This window comes from Uranotaenia lowii, chromosome 3, assembly GCF_029784155.1.
Source record: "Uranotaenia lowii strain MFRU-FL chromosome 3, ASM2978415v1, whole genome shotgun sequence".
Classification (NCBI taxonomy): domain Eukaryota; kingdom Metazoa; phylum Arthropoda; class Insecta; order Diptera; family Culicidae; genus Uranotaenia; species Uranotaenia lowii.
Genome location: NC_073693.1, coordinates 114,559,307 through 114,568,479, shown reverse-complemented (window position 1 = coordinate 114,568,479; position 9,173 = coordinate 114,559,307). Strand labels below are relative to the sequence as shown.

The 9,173-nt window shown below is 36.5% G+C and overlaps 1 long non-coding RNA gene across 1 annotated transcript; it reads right to left on the bottom strand.

Annotated features, from left to right (window-relative positions):
• Window positions 1-1,066: 1,066 nt before the first annotated feature.
• LOC129756241 (uncharacterized) lies at window positions 1,067-2,485 on the bottom strand. Its single transcript, XR_008739421.1, has 3 exons — window positions 2,200-2,485; window positions 1,422-1,651; window positions 1,067-1,318 (listed from the first exon to the last, which is right to left on the bottom strand). It is a non-coding gene; the product is annotated as an uncharacterized LOC129756241 (long non-coding RNA).
• Window positions 2,486-9,173: the final 6,688 nt, after the last annotated feature.

Genomic DNA, 9,173 nt, shown 5'->3' with positions numbered 1-9,173 from the left:
GGAGCAGCTCCATACCCAATTCGATATTTTTCGACGGATGAAGCCAATTCTAGTCATCATAAGAAAGTTTCGTTTTTTACTCGAAGTTTTCACATCATTCGCGGCAGTTTACTTCCGTTGGCTTACTCTTACCAGTATTGGAAAGAAGTTCAAACTTATTTTGGACCAGACTTTACAATTTTTGGAATAACATATGGTTTTCTCATAATCCTTAGAGTTGCAAATGTACTCTCGTGGTTTTGTATGACCCAAAGATGTTTCCCACGATATGAAAAATTTTCTAGGGATTTGAGAGAATTGAGTTTTGCCTTGGAAAAACGTGACATGAAGATAAACCTCGTCATACCTTTTAAAATGTACAAACGAGCAATAGGAAGTTTCATCCTTGTTAATACAATCAACTACTTAATTACTCATCGATCTGCTTCTGGCATGTCCATACTGTATGCAATTCTTTCATTTTTGGGTTCGTGGTTTGTTTTTGAAGTGGTTCTTCAATATTGGAATGCGCTCACATTAACCTTGTCGATTCTTCGAATCATCAATGATAAGCTCAAAAACATATGCAAGAAGACATCAGGGGATCTCAACGAAGAACTTGAATTTTTGCGACAGAAACAACTCAAAACATACCAGCTGATAAAGTATGTGATCAACTCGTTCTCATTGATGATTTTGATAGAAGGGATACCAATTTTTGTAGGAGGATGTTGCATACATGTATTCCAATTTTTTTTAAATACACACAACGAAAAAAATCTGTAGAATTACATCATATATGATGTAAATAAAAAGAAGCATCACATATGACGAAATTTTCAGTGCAATTTGAATATTACACCTCTGTAAATAAAAAAAACATGTAATATTAAACTCACATGGAAAATTCCGTCTTTCATGACGTTTTTATTTGATTACATCATATGTGATGTAATTTTTCAATTTTAATGCGCTTTCTCATTTCCAATAAGAATTACAGTCATAAATAATGCTGTTTTTATTGCTTTTCATTAATTAATTGAAATTAATTTACATTTTCATAACAACACTCAACAGAAACCTTAAAAATCAATAAAAATCAAGTTCCATGGCAGCAGATTTTTCGATGTGCTTTCCCATGTTGTTGAAGAGCGCACCCCTACGGCGGTTTTGAACGGCTATCCAAGCTTTTTCTTACGACCCTCGTCCGTCTCTTCATCGCGAAAGTCGAAAAATTTGTGTGCATAGATGCACCGGATGTCGAAGGAAAATGGATAATAAATAGGTTATTATCAGTTGATTAGATCCGCATCGAACAATCTGTGTTAGCTCAGGCGACCTGAAACAGTAATGAAGTTGATTAGCAACGCACCCATCTAAGCATATTTTTATTTTGTAACATTTAATGTTATGATATTTAAAAAAAAACAGCTCATGCTCACCTATTTAGAATAATCGATATCCTGTCATCCTTAATGATTCTCTATTTGTAGGACGGAATTTAGCTATAGGAATCAACTTGCATGATATTCATTTGATGAAGGAGTGTTTTAAGATATCAGATCATTCACCTCGTAGACGGATGCACTGTGTGTGAGACACATATCCGGGTTTATGTTTTTACTTTCACATCTGCCAAATTTCATCTGAAGACCATAGCATGTAGTGAGTACTGTTTCAAAGAAACAAAACAAAGGGAAAAATAAATGAAAAAGATTGTTACCTCATATAACACTCGCGACATTCAATGGTCAATGAATAGTCCTTTCTACATGAAGCTTCCTGCCATCCTGCTGTTCTAAAGAATAATAAAACTGTTACTAATTGACTCGTCAGGCAACCACCTAGTTCCTAGTTTAAATTTATCCACGATTTTCTACACATATGTAACAATGTCAAAATTTCGGCATCAGCTAAACGGCTGCATTCATAAAATAAATGTGCATTGTAGAATGAAATTTAATAACAGTGCCTTTGCACATATCTACAAAATTTATCCTTATCTTAAATTTGTTTCGTTTTTTTTTAAGAATTACATTCTAACCAGGTTCAATTACAAAAATTAAACACTATAGAAAACACAATCAAGTTTAATTATTCTGCCGGTGGCTTATGTGGTGAAATTAATTGGAACACAGAATTAAACATTGAGTTGACAAAGATTCCTATGCGTATTCAGCTTAAAACTTAACTAACCACAATTTAAATTGAGCAACTTACTTCCAAGCGTGTTCGATCCCTCTGTTCTTCCCGAAGATGTTTGGGCTCCTTATGGGCATTTTCCAGCCGTTTCTTCCACGTTTGGGGTTCCACATATTCCAGTGACAAACCATCAAAAATTTGAGGCAGCTGTTACACTTATGCAACTCTTCTATACTGCTTCTTTCCATGAGTCAGATCATTCAAACGATTCCTCATCTCGAACGAATCTTCGGGATGATTCATCCGCCTCCTCAGTGCTGGAAGCATAATCCAAAAAAAGAATTACAAAGGGTAGAAAAATAAAAGAAATAACCTTACCGTGCAAACAGATAACAAACACCTGATCCGATGGGTACCGTTAGTTGATGAGTGCAAAAATTACCCGAGGAAGTTCTGTCTAACTTTTCGGATTATTGTTTAGAGGCATTTGTCCAGACGGAAACGGTGCACCCAGCCATCTGGAATGACTTGCAGGGAACCTTCATGAAGTAAGTTGAAATGGTGATCGATTAATTCCTTTTCCGCATACCAACGACCTGCACACACCACAAGGATACGACTTCCCGGTGAAGGATGAAATTGAATAAATAGGTCACACTATCCCTTCGTCAAATTGGAGGAGTTTTCTGAAATAGGACGGGATTAAAAATATTACTGCTCACACAAAACTGTCGATTCACTTAGTTGAATGTTCGATTTTTCTCACCATTTTAAATTCGGAACAACTCCATTCCACTCCAACAACCGATTTTGGCATAGTCATAGCCGGATGGCACGAATGATGGCATCAGCACTCAGCAGTAGACTTGGTGTTCTTATCGCGAATTTCACTCCTTGTACAACGAACTGAGAAAACTACTATCCTACCTAGCGAAAAACAAATTTCGGGATCACGATTTCAAAACAAACACAAATTTCCGAGGGTACACTGAAGGCTTTTGTCATTCAATTTTCGTGCTATTTGTTTGTTTCGTTGTGTTCACGTTGGAAAATAGCGTGTCAATTACTCTACAAATTCAATGTTTTTTTGGATTCATGTTTTTGTAGCTGTGTTAATTTACATGACAAAATCGTTTTACATGTCATGTAATATTATTGTTCTCCAGTTTCAGTGCTGTCAAGGATTCATTTTTTTTTGTGAACGAACAAAATCTATAAAATTACATCACATATGATGTAAAGAAAAAGAAGCATCATAAATGACGGAATTTTACGTTAGGAAATCGTGTTCTGCGTCATGTAATATCCGTGTGATTCAAATTCAGTGCTGTTATTGATTCAATTATTTTTTATTTTGTAAATTTACATTATGAAATCGCATTCTATGTCATGTAATATTGTGGCTCTTCGTTTTCAGTGCTTTTAAGGATTCAGATTTTTTTGCAGTGTATAACAAACCACGACTGGGCAGACATGTTTACAGACCTGTGTTTGATATTTTTGAATTGCCATAGATTAGGATTCGTCTTATTGCCGCTTAATAATGTTCAAAAAGAGGTAAGATTTACAAAAAAAGAATTCAAGTAAACTAAAAAAAAAATCACTTCCTGAACGTCCATAGACATTCTTTCGGTTCGTTGAACCCATGAACTAATCGAGATGATATTGATTGATAAACTCACTATTATGATTGCAATTCAAAATTTACAGTCTACTGTGGTAAATACAATTGTTTCCTTCATCATTTCAAGGCGACCGTCAGAAATTGGTTGATCAATCCGTCCGAATAAATATATAATAACAGAGACCGTACATTTCTATAAGGATTTACTCATTTTTTATACTTCTGTACTAAAACGTAATAAAACAAAATATCAACTGTTGCTTCACAACTAACGAATGCAATTTCAACTACCCGAAAATAATTATCTTCGTTTCTTTATTTTCCGTTCAGATTTCGAAAATGAATTCCTATGTATGTGAATATTCCGATACCGATCAGTTTAACATAGTGAGTATCCATACAACCCATAATCAAACTTCAAAACCATATTGTTATTGATGATCAAATAATTTCAAACAGGTTTATCGATTCTCCAGACAGTTGTTGCTGCAGCAGCAAATCGGATTCCAATCTTGGGGACTGGCATCATTTGACTTGAAACTTTTAGTGCCGGTAGGTTATTTTAAGATCATCAAGATTTTATAAAGTTGTACTAATATTTATCTCTTCAGCAGATTACAGGAATGATCACATCAGTGATCATAATGCTTAGCCAGCTATATTATCGATAAATTTTGAAACATTTGCTTGCACCAACATTGCCTGTTTTTCTAGTGTGGGTTATGAATTTTCTAAAATACTAAAAATAATTCAAAACAAACAAAAATTTTAAGCTTATAATTAAAAAAATCAGTTTAACTATTTTAGTCTAGCTCAATCAATGATCTTCAGTTTAAATTAATGAATATATTTTTATAATTTTTAAGAGGAGAAATCACCGTGAATTTTTTTTATGAAATTAATTTGCGGCTTTATCGGTGAAGGTTAAAGAGTTGAAATTTCAACTCTTTAACCCTCACCAATAAAGCCGGAAATTAATTTAATGAATATATTTACGAAAACAAAATTTAAATCGGAAATTGTCTAAAAGTTTCAGAGTTCGATGTAAGCTGATTCATCAGTAAAATTCAACCTCTTTTATTTCGACATCCTAATTTAATTTTTTTAAATCCGTGGAAGTTCATAGTAATTTTTTAATTCATGGAATCTTTGCTGTACCTTTTTAATGTGGAGAGGGTCCCAAACTATCCTAGAAACATTTTTTGTAACAGAATAACGTCACGGGGCAATTAATACGATACGATCCCATGTCATGGGTAACCCTCTTACCACTTTATATCTTCCCTCTGGCAGAAGAAGGGGGTCTCAAACCATCGAAGAAACATTGCTCGTACACAAATATGCTTCCATGCAAATTTGGTTCCACTTTCTCGATTAGTTATCGAAATGTTAAAAAAATGTATGAGTTACCCTCTTACCACTTTTTATCGCTCCACTGAATGGAGGGAGGGGTGCTAAAACACCGGAAAAACATTTCTGGTGCTCGAATACTCTCTCATAAAAATTTGGTTTCGTTTGCTTTATTAGTTGGCAAGTTATGCTAGAAAGTTTGTATCGAAGCCAAGATCAAGATTAAACATTCCGTGTAAAAAATACACTCCCATGCCCAATTCTGTTCCATTTGCTCGATTTTATGATTGTTCCCATGTCATATTTGGTTCCATTTATTAGATCAGTTCTTGGTTTATGCAAAACAATCGTATGTGAGCTCCCGTCTTCTCTAATATTATTGAAGGAGAAATAAGTCTCAAATAAGAAGAAGCGCCGATGTGGTCTAGTGGATAGGCTGGCGCGAGTCTGGTATTGGTACACCAGGCATACTGGGTTCGATTCCCGGTATCGGCAAGAAAAACTTTTGGGTTCGAATCCCATAAGCGGGCCGACAGGTAAGATGTGTTTCATTATATAACTGATTATATAATTGGAATGTTCAATCAGTTGCCAGCTGGCCAGGTATATACACGGATGCCGGAATACCTGTAAGTAAACTAGCCCACCTGATTGATTCGTTCTTCCAAAATATACCTACATCAACACACGCAATACATTCACCACATAACAGTTCTTACGAAGCCATGGGGTCTGGGTATGGTGGCGCGCTGCATTGGAGATTTTGTCAAACCTAATAATCTAAGGAATACATGTGAACCCATACTTTGGCAGAAACTGCGGTGAATCCGTGCACCCATGGTGGATTACCAAAAAAAAAGAAATAAGTCTCAAATAAGAAAATAACCATTTTACGTATCCAAGTGCTTTCTCATGTCAAAGTTTTTTCCATTTGCTCGATAAGTTCTCGAGCTATGCGAAAAATTGTATTCCCATTCTCCTTCCTATCACGCAACGGGAAGGAGGCAGTAGTACCAAATATTAGCAGAAACATTTCTTTGTTTTGCATACATTTGCTGGGTAAGTTCCCTAGTGATGTAAAAAGTTTTATGGGAGCACCCTCTTCCCCTAAGATTTTCCGACTTAGAGACCTCCGTTCTCAAAATATCATAAAAACATTTCTCGAATTATTAATACCTTTCCACGCCAAATTTAGTTCCATTTGCTTGATTATTTCCCAGTAATGCTGAAAACTGTAAAGGAGCCCTCTTCTCACTTTCAATCTCCTCACTGGAAGGAGGGAGGGGAACCAAATAGTCATAGAACTATTTATGGAACCCAAATACCCTTCCAAGACAAATTCGGCTTCATTTGCTCGAATAGCTTTCAAGTTATGAAATAAAAATGGAGTTAAAGCCCTCTCCCTCCTTCTTTCCTGTATCTCCACTGGATAGAAGGAGGGGTCTGAAATAATCATAGAACCATTTCTCGTATTCCACTACCCATTTCATGCCAAATTTGGTTCCATAAGCTTGATAAGTCCTCTAGTTATGTATTTCTCCCTTCCTATCACCCCACTGGGTGAATGTAGGGATACCAAATATTCTTAGAAACACTTTTACAATTCTTACTCAAGTACCCACCCTACCAAGTTTGGTTTGATTTGCTTGTTCAGTTCTCGAGTTATGAAGACTTATTACATTTATATGAGAGATCTCCTCCCCCTCTTCAGGAAGAGCTAGGTGTCCCAAACTATTAAAAAAACCTTTCCTGACCTCCAATACCCTCATATTCCAAGTTTCACGCAAATCAGTTTAGCAGTTTTAATGTCTATAGGGAATAGACAGACAGACAGACAGACGAAAATTTATAAAGAAGATTTCAGATAGATAAAAAATAAAGATCCAAAACGGCATATGACCCCGTTGATTTTTAAAATGAACATTTGTAGATTTCTAGAAAACCCTTTTCCAGATGATTAAGTTTGCTGATATTTCCAGCAATTCATATTGCTGAAAATTTTCTGGAATACCAGCGGGATAAAAAATAGCAAAATTTTACTGGTTTCCAACACAAAAAAATTTACTGTTCATGGAGTTTGTGTACCAACAAACCACTTAACAAACTGCGGAACTCATGGAGTTTGTTCACCAACAAACCACTGAACTAAAAACCTTAGTGAATATAAATCTATCATATCAAATCATATTGTCATTTAAGTTGAAATCCGAAGTTTTCGCGCTGGTGATCGGCAACCTTGCCAACCAGCGACGTTATGAAATATATAGAAAAACGCTTGTGTCTAATTGTGCACACCGGTCCGGCGATCGGAGTAGTATCGACGGGCCACAGGACCAGCCCAGCCGGGGGAACAACGCGCTGCTACACTCGGCTCGCTCGCTTGGGGCGTACTCGCTGACTGACTGGATGACCGACGTGCACGCTCATTGCGAACTATCAAGTGGGCGTTTAATCCGTACACACATCCCCCTCCTATTCCAAAAAAATAGATAATAATAAATGAAAAATATTTCAAATTAATTTAATTAAATTTTCAAACATAACACGGTTAACATAATCTATTGATTGGTGTTTCAACGCTTACACAGTTTAGAGTTCAATCGATTAAATCAATATCTCAAATTTTTCATTGCCTTTTTTTCGAATTTTTGGCCAAGCAAAGCATCTGAATGGATTTCCTTTCTGGTTTGCTTCAGTTCAGTGTTCATCTTACCTGTTGTATAATTGATAGTTGAGTTCACGTTGGAATCTATTCTTATCTTAAACTGTTCTTATAAAACGCTTGGTTAAATTCGATGAGATCCGTATTCTATCCTATCGAAACGCTTTATTTTCATTTTCAAGCTGTACTTTCCATCCGGAGTTAAATATAATAAATCCAAGCTGTCCTTCGATACACTTCACAGTTCACTCTCATCTCACAATCCGGTTGATCATGAATTTTTCTTATAAACAAAATACAAAACCTGTTCTCTCAACATGGTGTCCGGGTATTTTTTTAACACTTTTCTAACATTAAACTTTCCGCATCATATGTCTTTTCCCAAGTTGTCCCCCAACGCACTTGGAGTTTAAAAGAATCTATTCGAGCTGACCTCTTGCCTCGCTCGTATCTCAAGCTGTCCGCTTATCTTGCTGGATCATTAATTGTATCAAATACCAAAGCTATCTTCTCAACTAGCTTTCTAGTTCCATCTTGATATCTCAACTTACGATATTTAACCGTTTAATTCAGGTTGTTCCTTCGAACATCATAGTTCGTATTTATCACAAACTGTTCTTCCAACCCACTGGGTTTCTATTTGATAATGCATTAAGGCTGTACTTGTATCTCAAATCCAAGCCGTCCTATTAACTCGATAAAGTTGTTAAAAATAGGTTCAATTAATTTCTCAAGCTGTCTTCTTAACTCGCTTGGATTCACAATAGTGCGCAGGCTGTCCTCTCAACTCATTTGAAAGTCGCGTCAATATGTACTAGCGGTCTTCTCAACTCGCCATCCAATTCAAAGCTGTCCTCTCAACTCGCTTGAAACTGTAATCAAAACCCTCACGCTGTCCTCTCGACTCGCCTTTCAATTCCAAGCTGTCCTCTCAACTCGCTTGAAATTCGCGTTTATATATTCAGGCTGTCCTCTCAACATGCCTTCCAATTTCAAGCTGTCCTCTCAACTCGCTTGCAACTGTAATCAAAACGCCAAGGCTGTCCTCTCAACTCGCCTTTCAATTTCAAGCTGTCCTCTCAACTCGCTTGAAACTGTAATCAAAACGCTCAGGCTGTCCTCTTAACTCGCCTTTCAATTTCAAGCTGTCCTCTTAGCTCGCTTGAAATTTGCTTTTATATATTCAGGCTGTCCTCTCAACACGCCTTCCAATTTCAAGCTGTCCTCTCAACTCGCTTGAAACTGTAATCAAAACGCTCAGGCTGTCCTCTCAACTCGCCTTTCAATTTCAAGCTGTTCTCTCAACTCGCTTGAAATTCGCGTTTATATGTTCAGGCTGTCCTCTCAACACGCCTTCCAATTTCAAGCTGTCCTCTCAACTCACTTGAAACTGCGAACAACATGTTCAAGCTGTCC